The sequence below is a fragment of the Hyla sarda genome, unplaced genomic scaffold, assembly GCF_029499605.1.
Source record: "Hyla sarda isolate aHylSar1 unplaced genomic scaffold, aHylSar1.hap1 scaffold_379, whole genome shotgun sequence".
In the NCBI taxonomy this organism is placed as follows: domain Eukaryota; kingdom Metazoa; phylum Chordata; class Amphibia; order Anura; family Hylidae; genus Hyla; species Hyla sarda.
This window is the reverse complement of record NW_026610398.1, coordinates 246,718-261,745: the sequence shown is the minus strand read 5'-3', so window position 1 is coordinate 261,745 and position 15,028 is coordinate 246,718. Positions and strand designations below refer to the sequence as shown.

Genomic DNA, 15,028 nt, shown 5'->3' with positions numbered 1-15,028 from the left:
ATCGCTTCTCGGCCTTTTGGCTAAGATCAAGTGTAGTATCTGCATTTGGTCTGGTCGGAAGGTGTCTGTGGTACCCCGCTTCTCGGCCTTGGGGGATTGTCTCTCCTTACGGAGGGACTTCACCCCCTTGCTGCTATTGGGGAGCGGGCTTAGTCCACGGACAACGGGTTGCGATCCCCCTGTCTCTGGGACCTTGTGTCTCAGAAGGCATTTTCGGTACGTTGAGCGTTACCTGTAGCTTCGGAAGCACCTAGGGTACCCCCGACCTCTGCCTTGGGTAAGGGTTCCGCTTTTATAGCGGGATTCCGAGCCCCTGCTGCTATTGGGGAAGGGGCTTAGTCCCTGGGTGTGGAAGATGCCGTTCTCCTGGGCTTTCCCCTCTGGGGAAATGTCGATGCGAAATACCATCCGCATAGAGGTGTCGGAGAGCCATCGTCAGTTGAAGAACCTCCGCTTCATTGCGGAGGTGATTCTTCTTGACTACTTCCGCCTCAATAGGGAGGACATCCTGTGTCTAAATGACCAGGAAAGCCGTGGCCTGTATACCGTCACCTTCACGGCCACGGCGTGTTGCGATAACATCTATGCAACCTTGTCTGGTGCGGACCAGAGGGACGATCGACTCGACGGTCTTTCGTTCCAGTTCCTCTATGGTGAGGAACATATACCGTTGGTGGTGGCTATGCACAGCCCTCATGTGACCACGGAGGATATAGCCACTTTTCTTCGGCGATACTGCGAAGAGGTGCGATTCGCAAACAAAATCTTGAACTCCGTGCGGTTCTGGAACGGCAAGAGGAAGTTCTGGGTCAAGCTCCGTAAGGATCCCGGTGGTATTGGGGGTCTTTGCCATCCGCCCCCAAATTTTGCCATCGGGAGAGTTCGGGGCTTCCTGTTCTATCCTCAAATGCCTATGTATTGCCGAAATTGCTTGAGGTTTGGCCACACCCAGGAGACCTGCGGCGCGGAGCGTGTGATTCGCTGCAATAGGTGTGGCCAAGAAGGTCACATAGCCTCAAGATGTAGCCATACGATAAGGTGCAACCTCTGCGGAGAGGAAAAACACGATTTTAATTCCTGTCCCCATAAAGCAAAAACTACGATGGGTGGGTCAAGGCTGGGCCCACCCAAAGAGGGGACAGGACAAAAGACGTCCTTTTTTAAGATGCCCAAACCCCAGATGGCAGGTACTGATGGGTCCAGGCCCAAGACCTCTGGTGCTCCATCGGGGGGCCCACCGGTGGTAGTGCTAGGGGGAGGCCATGGGGATTCCACGAAGCCCGGGCGGGTGATCGAGTTTACTGCCCGGGAAATTGAAAGACGTCGATCGACTTCCTACCTGGCTCAAGAGCCCGCCAAAACTTCTGAAGGGGGCTCACCTGTGGCGGGTGGCAGCCGACGGGCCTCGGTGGGGGCAAAAGTGGACCCAAAATTGCAGCATAAGCCAGGTACTGGCTTGGCCCAGGGTCGCCCTGCTCCGGACGAAGAGGCCCCGGTGAAAGCCCGCCGGAAGGGGAGCCAGGTGGCCAGGTCTGAGCCCGGTCCTGTTACTCCGCCTATACAGGACAGGGCCAAGAAGACAAGTGGCGCCAAACCAGGGTTTGCTGCCCCGCCAGCAGTGGACCCGGTGGGTAAAACTGGCCATCGTCGATCGATGGGGAAGTTGGAGCAACAGTCCTCAGCAACGCTTGCTGGGGAACAAGCGATGAAAACTTCCCAAGGTAGCGGCAAAGGTTCCGGAAAAGAGGCCTCACAGGCCCCTGTGCAGCAGTTCCAGTCGTCAAATGATGAAAGAAGACGCAGATCCATCAGCCGGGGGCCAGAGATTACATCGAGTGAGAGCAACACAGAGGATATGGACAGCAGTGTGACATTTAAAAGACAAAGAGAAGAAGAAGAGGAAGACATTCAAAGGAAAGCGGCGTGCCGTAGTTCGGACGAGAGCGAGCTCAGGGTCGGGGCATCATCGATCTCAAGCTCCGACCCTCAGAACATCAAGGAGCTGATGACCCCGCAGGCGGGGGATGACGGTACGCAGCTTATTATTGACTTTGATTCTCCAAGCACGGACTCTCCATAAACTATGCCTATCCCTGTAAAAATTGCCTCACTCAATGTGAGGTCCTTAAAGAGCCCTGATCGCAGGGCTGCTTTATTTTCTTATCTAGAGACATGTGACTTTGACCTTTGCCTGCTACAAGAATGTGGAATCCCTAGTAAAATGGACTATAAAGACTTAAAAGAAGACTGGAAGCTGGGCCCATCCATATGGTCCGGTGCAAATGACTGTCGTTCTGTGGGTGTTGGGCTGCTCTGCCGAGGCCAGTCCTTTTCTATTCATACAGTAACTGAGATTGTGCCTGGCAGAGCTCTTTTAATTCATCTATATTTTAATGGACTTTTAATTCGTGTTTTAAATGTGTATGCCCCTCCTGATAAACAGGAGCGGGCAGAACTATTTGAAATTTTACCACTGTTTTGTGTTGGGTCTTCCCCCCTGCTGGTGGGAGGTGATTTTAACTGCATACGTGATGGGGAACACCGGCAGGGTGGGGATATTAATCGTAAAGACCGCACTTCTTACCTGCTTAAAAATTTTATTGATGATTTTAATTTGAAAGATTGCTGGAAGGATCTCTTGCCGGAGGACCCGGGCGCCACATGGTCCAATGGAAGAGTGAGCTCCAGAATCGATTTTATTTTTTCCTCTAGAGCTTTTAAACCCCTGAAATGCACGCTCGAGCAGAATATCTTCTCTGATCATAAGCTCCTCTTGGTGGGCCTGGAGCTAGAGGGGGAGCAAAAAGCAAAAAGGGGCCTCTGGAGATTAAACACCACACTCCTAGAGGACCCTGAGATAAAAGAGGAGTTTGTGCGGACCTACCAATGCTGGCAATCACAAAGAAAACCCCACGAGCCTATGCTGCACTGGTGGGAGGGCACCAAATCTAAAATCAGATTTTTTTTTATCAAAGCAGGTAAGAAGAAGGCAAAAATGGAAAAACAGTGGTTTTATGTTCTTAACATGCGTTTAAATGTACTTTTTAAATTGAAAGAAGCTGGTATGGATGTAGAAAATGATATTTTAAACCTTAAAACTGAAATAAAACATGCCATAGAAAAGAAAGGGAAACAAATCATTTTTAACTCACATGTGCAGCACCTGGAGGAGGGCGAGAAATGTTCCCGTTTCTTTTTTAAAAAAGTGATGAATAGGAGGGATATCATCCAAAACCTTGAGGGTGAATCCACTCCAAAAGGCATGTTAGATGCAGTTTTTAACTTCTACCAGCTTCTTTTTAATAAGAAAGATCTTAATCCATCCTTTTTAGAACATGTTCTTAATTCCCTTGATTTTAAGCTAGATGTTTTAGACCAGGAGGTTTTATCCCGTGATCTTAACTTAGATGAACTTTTATTTGTTTTTAAAAGTTTTTCTAGTGGGAAGGCCCCTGGGGAAGATGGTTTACCCATCGAATTTTATTTAGCTTTTTGGGATATTTTAAAGGATGATATGGTTTTATTGTATAAAGAAACTTTTATTGTTAATGAACTTCCCCCTTCCTGGAGGAGGGGGATTGTATCATTACTTTTTAAAAAGGGTGAAAAGGATATGCTAAAAAATTGGCGCCCCATCACACTTTTAAATGTCGATTATAAAGTTTTAGCCAAGTTGTTAGCTGTCCGTTTTAAACCTTTTATTCATAAATTAATTCACCCAAATCAGGTTTGTGGGGTACCTGGAAGGTCTATAGCTGAATCCCTAAATATTTTAAGAGATGTTTTATGGTATTTTAAGGATAGAAATCAAACTGTAGCAATTTTATCCTTAGACTTTGAAAAAGCCTTTGATAGGGTCTCCCATGAATACCTGTTTTTAGTTCTTAAAAAGATGGCAGTGCCTGAAACGATTTTAAGCCGAATCATGCTTTTATACCGATCCTGTTTTAGTCAAGTCTCTGTTAATGGCTTTTTAACCAGCGGTGTTCCTCTTTTATCAGGTGTCAAACAGGGCTGCCCCCTGTCCCCACTCCTTTTTATTTGCGCAATCGAACCACTGATGGCCCTCCTCAGAAAAGACCGGGTAGTAAGAGGCGTACCGATACCTGGTGGAGGAGGGACCCATCTAAAGGTGTTGGGGTACATGGATGATGTCACCATACTGTGCCCGGACTCTCCATCCATGAGGGGGGCATTGAGGAACACCAGCTATTTCTGCGAGGTCTCTGGTTTTAGGGCGACGGAAGCAAGCTTCGAAATCGGCCCCCGTTCTCAAAAATCCATTTAATATATGGTCCCCAGATAGGGGACGTATCAGATATTAAACTGATAAGAACAGATACTACACTTGATCTTAGCCAAAAGGCCGAGAAGCGATAACCGTGAAAGGGGCGGGCCCAACAAGGTCCCCTTCATGGGCACTATCACTGCTTGCTGTCAGGGAGGCTGCCAGACAATTTTCCATGCACACTCTGGGCTGGGGGGCAGTCAACCACCAGTACACACAGCAGAACCTAAACCCATACCATTATTGCTAAGCAGCAAGACAGGGGCCCATTGCACTCCCACGGGGCCTTTTTAAATGCAATCCATAACCCGGATTTGCCAGGAACCCTTCTTACTCCTCCTACTTGCATGTGACACTGGGCTTAGGATCTGCATAGGAAACACACACACAAGCACACACCTACCTTTGTTGCCTGCAGATGCCTCCTTGGCTGTCCCCAAACGGTATCAAACCAACACCCACGGGAAGCTGTAAGCATAGAGGACATGCCTGCACCCCATTGGACTTACCTGTGTGGGTTAAATCCGGGTTATTTGACAACCTATGGCGGTGATGGTTCTGCTCAGGCAGAGCAGTGCTGATGCTCCTCATAAAGCTGTCGCTGCTGTGAAGGTTCTAGGTGACATCACAATCCCTATGGTTACATACACAACAAAGCTGGGTTGTTGTTGTTTACACTCTGCAAGGCCTGTGGAAGTGAGTGACATCATAGCACTGTAGTTCTGAGGGTTCTAGATGGATGCAACAATCTCCTGTTGCTTCTATGAAGGCCATAATAGACGACATCACCAAACAGCTCCATAGTCACATACACAGCAAAGGAGAGATGTTGTTTACACCTAGTGATGTCAGTGGTATTGAGTGACATCACAGCACAGTGCTAAGGCTCCTGGGCCTGGACACAGCAGCGGCTGCAATATCTCAACGGAGAATACGTTTATATATATGTGTGTGTGTGCGCGTATATATATATATATATATATATATATATATATATATATATATATATTTCTCCGCCGAAATCACTTTTAAACCCATTTCCACCTTTTTTTCCCTTCTCTTCCTCTTACTTTTTTTTCACGTTTTTTTACGTTTTTCTCCTTTTCGCCTCTTTTCTGGGCGTATTATTCTTCTTTTTCTTCTTTTTTTTCGTCTAATGCATACCCCATCAGTGCAGCAATGCTTATTCAATACCGCCAGCAGATGGAGACACTGGGGGATAATTTTCTAAGGATTTATACTGATTTTTCCTGTCTGAATTTGTCGCACAGAAAGTTGCAGGCCAAATATGTGTGACATTTCTGCGACTTTAGCTTCTAGAGCATTTTTACAACATTATACATAGGTGCTGAATACATAAAAAGCGACTGTTCAGCGACAGACAAGTCGCATCGGCTGAAAGTAGGCCAGAATGTCAGTCCATGTTGGAGCAGGTTTAGATACAGTCTAAAGCATAGATCTCAAAGTCTGTGCACAGAATTTAGCAAGGGCCTCGCACCTTCTGATGCATCAGGTAGGTGCACTATAGCATAGCCTAACCCTCTGTACTTTGGTCTATATTGATGCGGGACATAGACAGCCAGCTGATGACCAATCCATTAGTGCAATGGATGGCTGGAAGCATTTGTCTTTGCCTTTGCAATACCACAGAAGCAATGCATGGTCAATGTACAGCAATGACACACCTGTGTCGCACAGAAAGTTGCAGGCCAAATATGTGTGACATTTCTGCGACTTTAGCTTCTAGAGCATTTTTACAACATTATACATAGGTGCTGAATACATAAAAAGCGACTGTTCAGCGACAGACAAGTCGCATCGGCTGAAAGTGCACCTACCTGATGCATCAGAAGGTGCGAGGCCCTTGCTAAATTCTGTGCACAGACTTTGAGATCTATGCTTTAGACTGTATCTAAACCTGCTCCAACATGGACTGACATTCTGGCCTACTTTCAGCCGATGCGACTTGTCTGTCGCTGAACAGTCGCTTTTTATGTATTCAGCACCTATGTATAATGTTGTAAAAATGCTCTAGAAGCTAAAGTCGCAGAAATGTCACACATATTTGGCCTGCAACTTTCTGTGCGACAAATTCAGACAGGAAAAATCAGTATAAATCCTTAGAAAATTATCCCCCAGTGTCTCCATCTGCTGGCGGTATTGAATAAGCATTGCTGCACTGATGGGGTATGCATTAGACGAAAAAAAAGAAGAAAAAGAAGAATAATACGCCCAGAAAAGAGGCGAAAAGGAGAAAAACGTAAAAAAACGTGAAAAAAAAGTAAGAGGAAGAGAAGGGAAAAAAAGGTGGAAATGGGTTTAAAAGTGATTTCGGCGGAGAAATATATATATATATATATATATATATATATATATATATATATATATACGCGCACACACACACATATATATAAACGTATTCTCCGTTGAGATATTGCAGCCGCTGCTGTGTCCAGGCCCAGGAGCCTTAGCACTGTGCTGTGATGTCACTCAATACCACTGACATCACTAGGTGTAAACAACATCTCTCCTTTGCTGTGTATGTGACTATGGAGCTGTTTGGTGATGTCGTCTATTATGGCCTTCATAGAAGCAACAGGAGATTGTTGCATCCATCTAGAACCCTCAGAACTACAGTGCTATGATGTCACTCACTTCCACAGGCCTTGCAGAGTGTAAACAACAACAACCCAGCTTTGTTGTGTATGTAACCATAGGGATTGTGATGTCACCTAGAACCTTCACAGCAGCGACAGCTTTATGAGGAGCATCAGCACTGCTCTGCCTGAGCAGAACCATCACCGCCATAGGTTGTCAAATAACCCGGATTTAACCCACACAGGTAAGTCCAATGGGGTGCAGGCATGTCCTCTATGCTTACAGCTTCCCGTGGGTGTTGGTTTGATACCGTTTGGGGACAGCCAAGGAGGCATCTGCAGGCAACAAAGGTAGGTGTGTGCTTGTGTGTGTGTTTCCTATGCAGATCCTAAGCCCAGTGTCACATGCAAGTAGGAGGAGTAAGAAGGGTTCCTGGCAAATCCGGGTTATGGATTGCATTTAAAAAGGCCCCGTGGGAGTGCAATGGGCCCCTGTCTTGCTGCTTAGCAATAATGGTATGGGTTTAGGTTCTGCTGTGTGTACTGGTGGTTGACTGCCCCCCAGCCCAGAGTGTGCATGGAAAATTGTCTGGCAGCCTCCCTGACAGCAAGCAGTGATAGTGCCCATGAAGGGGACCTTGTTGGGCCCGCCCCTTTCACGGTTATCGCTTCTCGGCCTTTTGGCTAAGATCAAGTGTAGTATCTGCATTTGGTCTGGTCGGAAGGTGTCTGTGGTACCCCGCTTCTCGGCCTTGGGGGATTGTCTCTCCTTACGGAGGGACTTCACCCCCTTGCTGCTATTGGGGAGCGGGCTTAGTCCACGGACAACGGGTTGCGATCCCCCTGTCTCTGGGACCTTGTGTCTCAGAAGGCATTTTCGGTACGTTGAGCGTTACCTGTAGCTTCGGAAGCACCTAGGGTACCCCCGACCTCTGCCTTGGGTAAGGGTTCCGCTTTTATAGCGGGATTCCGAGCCCCTGCTGCTATTGGGGAAGGGGCTTAGTCCCTGGGTGTGGAAGATGCCGTTCTCCTGGGCTTTCCCCTCTGGGGAAATGTCGATGCGAAATACCATCCGCATAGAGGTGTCGGAGAGCCATCGTCAGTTGAAGAACCTCCGCTTCATTGCGGAGGTGATTCTTCTTGACTACTTCCGCCTCAATAGGGAGGACATCCTGTGTCTAAATGACCAGGAAAGCCGTGGCCTGTATACCGTCACCTTCACGGCCACGGCGTGTTGCGATAACATCTATGCAACCTTGTCTGGTGCGGACCAGAGGGACGATCGACTCGACGGTCTTTCGTTCCAGTTCCTCTATGGTGAGGAACATATACCGTTGGTGGTGGCTATGCACAGCCCTCATGTGACCACGGAGGATATAGCCACTTTTCTTCGGCGATACTGCGAAGAGGTGCGATTCGCAAACAAAATCTTGAACTCCGTGCGGTTCTGGAACGGCAAGAGGAAGTTCTGGGTCAAGCTCCGTAAGGATCCCGGTGGTATTGGGGGTCTTTGCCATCCGCCCCCAAATTTTGCCATCGGGAGAGTTCGGGGCTTCCTGTTCTATCCTCAAATGCCTATGTATTGCCGAAATTGCTTGAGGTTTGGCCACACCCAGGAGACCTGCGGCGCGGAGCGTGTGATTCGCTGCAATAGGTGTGGCCAAGAAGGTCACATAGCCTCAAGATGTAGCCATACGATAAGGTGCAACCTCTGCGGAGAGGAAAAACACGATTTTAATTCCTGTCCCCATAAAGCAAAAACTACGATGGGTGGGTCAAGGCTGGGCCCACCCAAAGAGGGGACAGGACAAAAGACGTCCTTTTTTAAGATGCCCAAACCCCAGATGGCAGGTACTGATGGGTCCAGGCCCAAGACCTCTGGTGCTCCATCGGGGGGCCCACCGGTGGTAGTGCTAGGGGGAGGCCATGGGGATTCCACGAAGCCCGGGCGGGTGATCGAGTTTACTGCCCGGGAAATTGAAAGACGTCGATCGACTTCCTACCTGGCTCAAGAGCCCGCCAAAACTTCTGAAGGGGGCTCACCTGTGGCGGGTGGCAGCCGACGGGCCTCGGTGGGGGCAAAAGTGGACCCAAAATTGCAGCATAAGCCAGGTACTGGCTTGGCCCAGGGTCGCCCTGCTCCGGACGAAGAGGCCCCGGTGAAAGCCCGCCGGAAGGGGAGCCAGGTGGCCAGGTCTGAGCCCGGTCCTGTTACTCCGCCTATACAGGACAGGGCCAAGAAGACAAGTGGCGCCAAACCAGGGTTTGCTGCCCCGCCAGCAGTGGACCCGGTGGGTAAAACTGGCCATCGTCGATCGATGGGGAAGTTGGAGCAACAGTCCTCAGCAACGCTTGCTGGGGAACAAGCGATGAAAACTTCCCAAGGTAGCGGCAAAGGTTCCGGAAAAGAGGCCTCACAGGCCCCTGTGCAGCAGTTCCAGTCGTCAAATGATGAAAGAAGACGCAGATCCATCAGCCGGGGGCCAGAGATTACATCGAGTGAGAGCAACACAGAGGATATGGACAGCAGTGTGACATTTAAAAGACAAAGAGAAGAAGAAGAGGAAGACATTCAAAGGAAAGCGGCGTGCCGTAGTTCGGACGAGAGCGAGCTCAGGGTCGGGGCATCATCGATCTCAAGCTCCGACCCTCAGAACATCAAGGAGCTGATGACCCCGCAGGCGGGGGATGACGGTACGCAGCTTATTATTGACTTTGATTCTCCAAGCACGGACTCTCCATAAACTATGCCTATCCCTGTAAAAATTGCCTCACTCAATGTGAGGTCCTTAAAGAGCCCTGATCGCAGGGCTGCTTTATTTTCTTATCTAGAGACATGTGACTTTGACCTTTGCCTGCTACAAGAATGTGGAATCCCTAGTAAAATGGACTATAAAGACTTAAAAGAAGACTGGAAGCTGGGCCCATCCATATGGTCCGGTGCAAATGACTGTCGTTCTGTGGGTGTTGGGCTGCTCTGCCGAGGCCAGTCCTTTTCTATTCATACAGTAACTGAGATTGTGCCTGGCAGAGCTCTTTTAATTCATCTATATTTTAATGGACTTTTAATTCGTGTTTTAAATGTGTATGCCCCTCCTGATAAACAGGAGCGGGCAGAACTATTTGAAATTTTACCACTGTTTTGTGTTGGGTCTTCCCCCCTGCTGGTGGGAGGTGATTTTAACTGCATACGTGATGGGGAACACCGGCAGGGTGGGGATATTAATCGTAAAGACCGCACTTCTTACCTGCTTAAAAATTTTATTGATGATTTTAATTTGAAAGATTGCTGGAAGGATCTCTTGCCGGAGGACCCGGGCGCCACATGGTCCAATGGAAGAGTGAGCTCCAGAATCGATTTTATTTTTTCCTCTAGAGCTTTTAAACCCCTGAAATGCACGCTCGAGCAGAATATCTTCTCTGATCATAAGCTCCTCTTGGTGGGCCTGGAGCTAGAGGGGGAGCAAAAAGCAAAAAGGGGCCTCTGGAGATTAAACACCACACTCCTAGAGGACCCTGAGATAAAAGAGGAGTTTGTGCGGACCTACCAATGCTGGCAATCACAAAGAAAACCCCACGAGCCTATGCTGCACTGGTGGGAGGGCACCAAATCTAAAATCAGATTTTTTTTTATCAAAGCAGGTAAGAAGAAGGCAAAAATGGAAAAACAGTGGTTTTATGTTCTTAACATGCGTTTAAATGTACTTTTTAAATTGAAAGAAGCTGGTATGGATGTAGAAAATGATATTTTAAACCTTAAAACTGAAATAAAACATGCCATAGAAAAGAAAGGGAAACAAATCATTTTTAACTCACATGTGCAGCACCTGGAGGAGGGCGAGAAATGTTCCCGTTTCTTTTTTAAAAAAGTGATGAATAGGAGGGATATCATCCAAAACCTTGAGGGTGAATCCACTCCAAAAGGCATGTTAGATGCAGTTTTTAACTTCTACCAGCTTCTTTTTAATAAGAAAGATCTTAATCCATCCTTTTTAGAACATGTTCTTAATTCCCTTGATTTTAAGCTAGATGTTTTAGACCAGGAGGTTTTATCCCGTGATCTTAACTTAGATGAACTTTTATTTGTTTTTAAAAGTTTTTCTAGTGGGAAGGCCCCTGGGGAAGATGGTTTACCCATCGAATTTTATTTAGCTTTTTGGGATATTTTAAAGGATGATATGGTTTTATTGTATAAAGAAACTTTTATTGTTAATGAACTTCCCCCTTCCTGGAGGAGGGGGATTGTATCATTACTTTTTAAAAAGGGTGAAAAGGATATGCTAAAAAATTGGCGCCCCATCACACTTTTAAATGTCGATTATAAAGTTTTAGCCAAGTTGTTAGCTGTCCGTTTTAAACCTTTTATTCATAAATTAATTCACCCAAATCAGGTTTGTGGGGTACCTGGAAGGTCTATAGCTGAATCCCTAAATATTTTAAGAGATGTTTTATGGTATTTTAAGGATAGAAATCAAACTGTAGCAATTTTATCCTTAGACTTTGAAAAAGCCTTTGATAGGGTCTCCCATGAATACCTGTTTTTAGTTCTTAAAAAGATGGCAGTGCCTGAAACGATTTTAAGCCGAATCATGCTTTTATACCGATCCTGTTTTAGTCAAGTCTCTGTTAATGGCTTTTTAACCAGCGGTGTTCCTCTTTTATCAGGTGTCAAACAGGGCTGCCCCCTGTCCCCACTCCTTTTTATTTGCGCAATCGAACCACTGATGGCCCTCCTCAGAAAAGACCGGGTAGTAAGAGGCGTACCGATACCTGGTGGAGGAGGGACCCATCTAAAGGTGTTGGGGTACATGGATGATGTCACCATACTGTGCCCGGACTCTCCATCCATGAGGGGGGCATTGAGGAACACCAGCTATTTCTGCGAGGTCTCTGGTTTTAAGCTAAACACAGATAAATGTGACTGTTTTTATATTGGCTCCTGGGATTCATCCATCACCCCAGGAGTCACAATGCAACAGGATCAAATTAAAGTTTTAGGTATTGTTTTTAACCAGGTCAATGATGGGAGCCCTAACTGGGATTCAGCTATAGCTAAGATGGAGAAGAAGATTTTAATGTGGAATCTTAGAAACCTTACCATGGAGGGGAAGATTTTAATAATAAAGATGGTTTTACTCCCTATTATGCTATACATTGCCATGGTATTTCCTCCATCTATTTTATACATTAAAAAAGTAACTAGAATTGTTTTTACTTTTTTATGGGGTTCAAAAATGGAGAAATTAAAGCGTGATTTTATGTACAAAAGTAAAGATAATGGCGGGAAAGATGTTCCTAACCTTTTTACTTTCTTTTACATAAAGTATTTCTGTTTCTGTTTTAAAATTATTAAATCCGATGGCATTTTTAGCTGCTTTTTAAGGTACGCTGCGGGCATGGTTTTTAAAAGATGGTTGCGCATCCCTCTGAACGCTCCGGTGCTTCTGTGTCCCCCAAAACATTATGTGGTGTTGGAAAAGACAGTCAGGCTCCTAGGTCTCCAAGATTTGGAGCCTGACATACTGGGGGACCAGAGAAAGGTATCAAAGGTCCTCAGGCGGAGTGAGGTTACCCTGGCAGTGTCCAATTTCACACAGGCAAGATCCAAAAAGGTATGGCGGAACGTGTACGGGAAGTTTCTGGCGAATGTACACAGGGATCTTGCCTGGGCAATCGTCCACCAGTGCCTCCCTACTCGTGAGTTCCAGCACAGGCGAGGACTGGTGGCGAGAGCCAAGTGCCCGAGAGATGGCTGCGGAGTGGACGAAACGGTGCTGCACATATTTTGGAACTGCCCTTTTGCACGGGAGCTTTGGAGGAAGGTAGGCCCACTTTTGAAGTGGGCCTGCGGCCTAAAAGATTTTAATCACGAATGTGTCTTTTACGGTCTTTTTAACTGCCCCAATTTTAAACAGCAGATGATCTGCTGGATGATTATTAATTGTTTTAAAAATGCCATCTGGAAAGTTAGGAACATCTTACTTTTTAAACATGATTTTATTGATGTTAAAAACTGTATAAAGCTGGCCCTGAGTGAGATGTACATCTATTACCTAAGAGACAAGAAACAGTTGGGGGCCAGCGAGGCAGCATCCATGTGGTGTCTGCCTCTATGGAACGAAATAACAGTATAATCAGTTTTTATGACATTTGTATAATGTTTTATCCTGCCATTTTTATTTTTTCTCCTTTTATTACTGGTTTTATTATTTGTATTTTAAAACTTTTGTGAACCTTTTATTATTTTGCATTTTAAATTTTGTATGGTTTCTTATTTATTCAATAAAATTTTAGTGTAGTATCTGTTCTTATCAGTTTAATATCTGATACGTCCCCTATCTGGGGACCATATATTAAATGGATTTTTGAGAACGGGGGCCGATTTCGAAGCTTGCTTCCGTCGCCCTAAGCATTGACCCGATATGGCAGTATCTTCGGGTACAGTGCACCACCCCCTTACAGGGTTAAAAAGAAAGATTCCTACTTTCATTGCTACCTGCTTGCTGGCTAGCCAGCTAGCCAGCCCTGTGGGCCTTGCTGCTGCTGCTGCTGCTGCTGCAGCCAAAAAACAAAAGGTGTGCTGCTGCTGCTTCTGCTGCTTCTGCTTGTGTCTGGCCGCTGTTGGAGCGTCCAGGCACAGGACTTCTGCTGCTGCTGACTAAATGGCCTCCTTAATTGGATCATTTGAGTAGCCAGCACACCTGTGCAGTAGGGCATGACATGATAGGCAGCTGCCTTGATAGCGGGTGGGTGCTGAATGTTCCTATTGACAAAATAAGATTAATGCTTATGAAGAAATATAAAATCTCATCCCTTCCCCAATATCGCGCCACACCCCTACCCCTTAATTCCCTGGTTGAACTTGATGGACATATGTCTTTTTTCGACCGTACTAACTATGTAACTATGTAACATAACATGGGGGGGTCTCCTGGCTGTTCACACAGGTGTGTCATTGCTGTACATTGACCATGCATTGCTTCTGTGGTATTGCAAAGGCAAAGACAAATGCTTCCAGCCATCCATTGCCACTAATGGATTGGTCATCAGCTGGCTGTCTATGTCCCGCATCAATATAGACCAAAGTACAGAGGGTTAGGCTATGCTATAGTGCACCTACCTGATGCATCAGAAGGTGCGAGGCCCTTGCTAAATTCTGTGCACAGACTTTGAGATCTATGCTTTAGACTGTATCTAAACCTGCTCCAACATGGACTGACATTCTGGCCTACTTTCAGCCGATGCGACTTGTCTGTCGCTGAACAGTCGCTTTTTATGTATTCAGCACCTATGTATAATGTTGTAAAAATGCTCTAGAAGCTAAAGTCGCAGAAATGTCACACATATTTGGCCTGCAACTTTCTGTGCGACAAATTCAGACCAGGAAAAATCAGTATAAATCCTTAGAAAAATTATCCCCCAGTGTCTCCATCTGCTGGCGGTATTGATAAGCATTGCTGCACTGATTGGGGTATGCATTAGACGAAAAAAAAGAAGAAAAAGAGAAGTAATACGCCCAGAAAAGAGGCGAAAAGGAGAAAAACGTAAAAAAACGTGAAAAAAAAGTAAGAGGAAGAGAAGGGAAAAAAAGGTGGAAATGGGTTTAAAAGTGATTTCGGCGGAGAAATATATATATATATATATATATATATATATATATATATATATATATATACGCGCACTACACACACATATATATAAACGTATTCTCCGTTGAGATATTGCAGCCGCTGCTGTGTCCAGGCCCAGGAGCCTTAGCACTGTGCTGTGATGTCACTCAATACCACTGACATCACTAGGTGTAAACAACATCTCTCCTTTGCTGTGTATGTGACTATGGAGCTGTTTGGTGATGTCGTCTTTATGGCCTTCATAGAAGCAACAGGAGATTGTTGCATCCATCTAGAACCCTCAGAACTACAGTGCTATGATGTCACTCACTTCCACAGGCCTTGCAGAGTGTAAACAACAACAACCCAGCTTTGTTGTGTATGTAACCATAGGGATTGTGATGTCACCTAGAACCTTCACAGCAGCGACAGCTTTATGAGGAGCATCAGCACTGCTCTGCCTGAGCAGAACCATCACCGCCATAGGTAGTCAAATAACCCGGATTTAACCCACACAGGTAAGTCCAATGGGG

At 46.1% G+C, this 15,028-nt stretch overlaps 2 non-coding genes and 2 pseudogenes across 2 annotated transcripts; 3 read left to right on the top strand and 1 right to left on the bottom strand.

Moving 5' to 3' along the window:
* On the top strand, positions 1-218 carry LOC130332528 (U2 spliceosomal RNA; annotated as a pseudogene).
* Positions 219-4,196: 3,978 nt separating this feature from the next.
* LOC130332514 (U2 spliceosomal RNA) lies at positions 4,197-4,378 on the bottom strand. Its single transcript, XR_008875198.1, has one exon. It is a non-coding gene; the product is annotated as a U2 spliceosomal RNA (small nuclear RNA).
* A 3,171-nt stretch (positions 4,379-7,549) lies between these two features.
* LOC130332527 (U2 spliceosomal RNA) lies at positions 7,550-7,767 on the top strand (annotated as a pseudogene).
* A 5,385-nt stretch (positions 7,768-13,152) lies between these two features.
* LOC130332515 (U2 spliceosomal RNA) lies at positions 13,153-13,339 on the top strand. Its single transcript, XR_008875199.1, has one exon. It is a non-coding gene; the product is annotated as a U2 spliceosomal RNA (small nuclear RNA).
* The last annotated feature ends 1,689 nt before the right edge of the window (positions 13,340-15,028 follow it).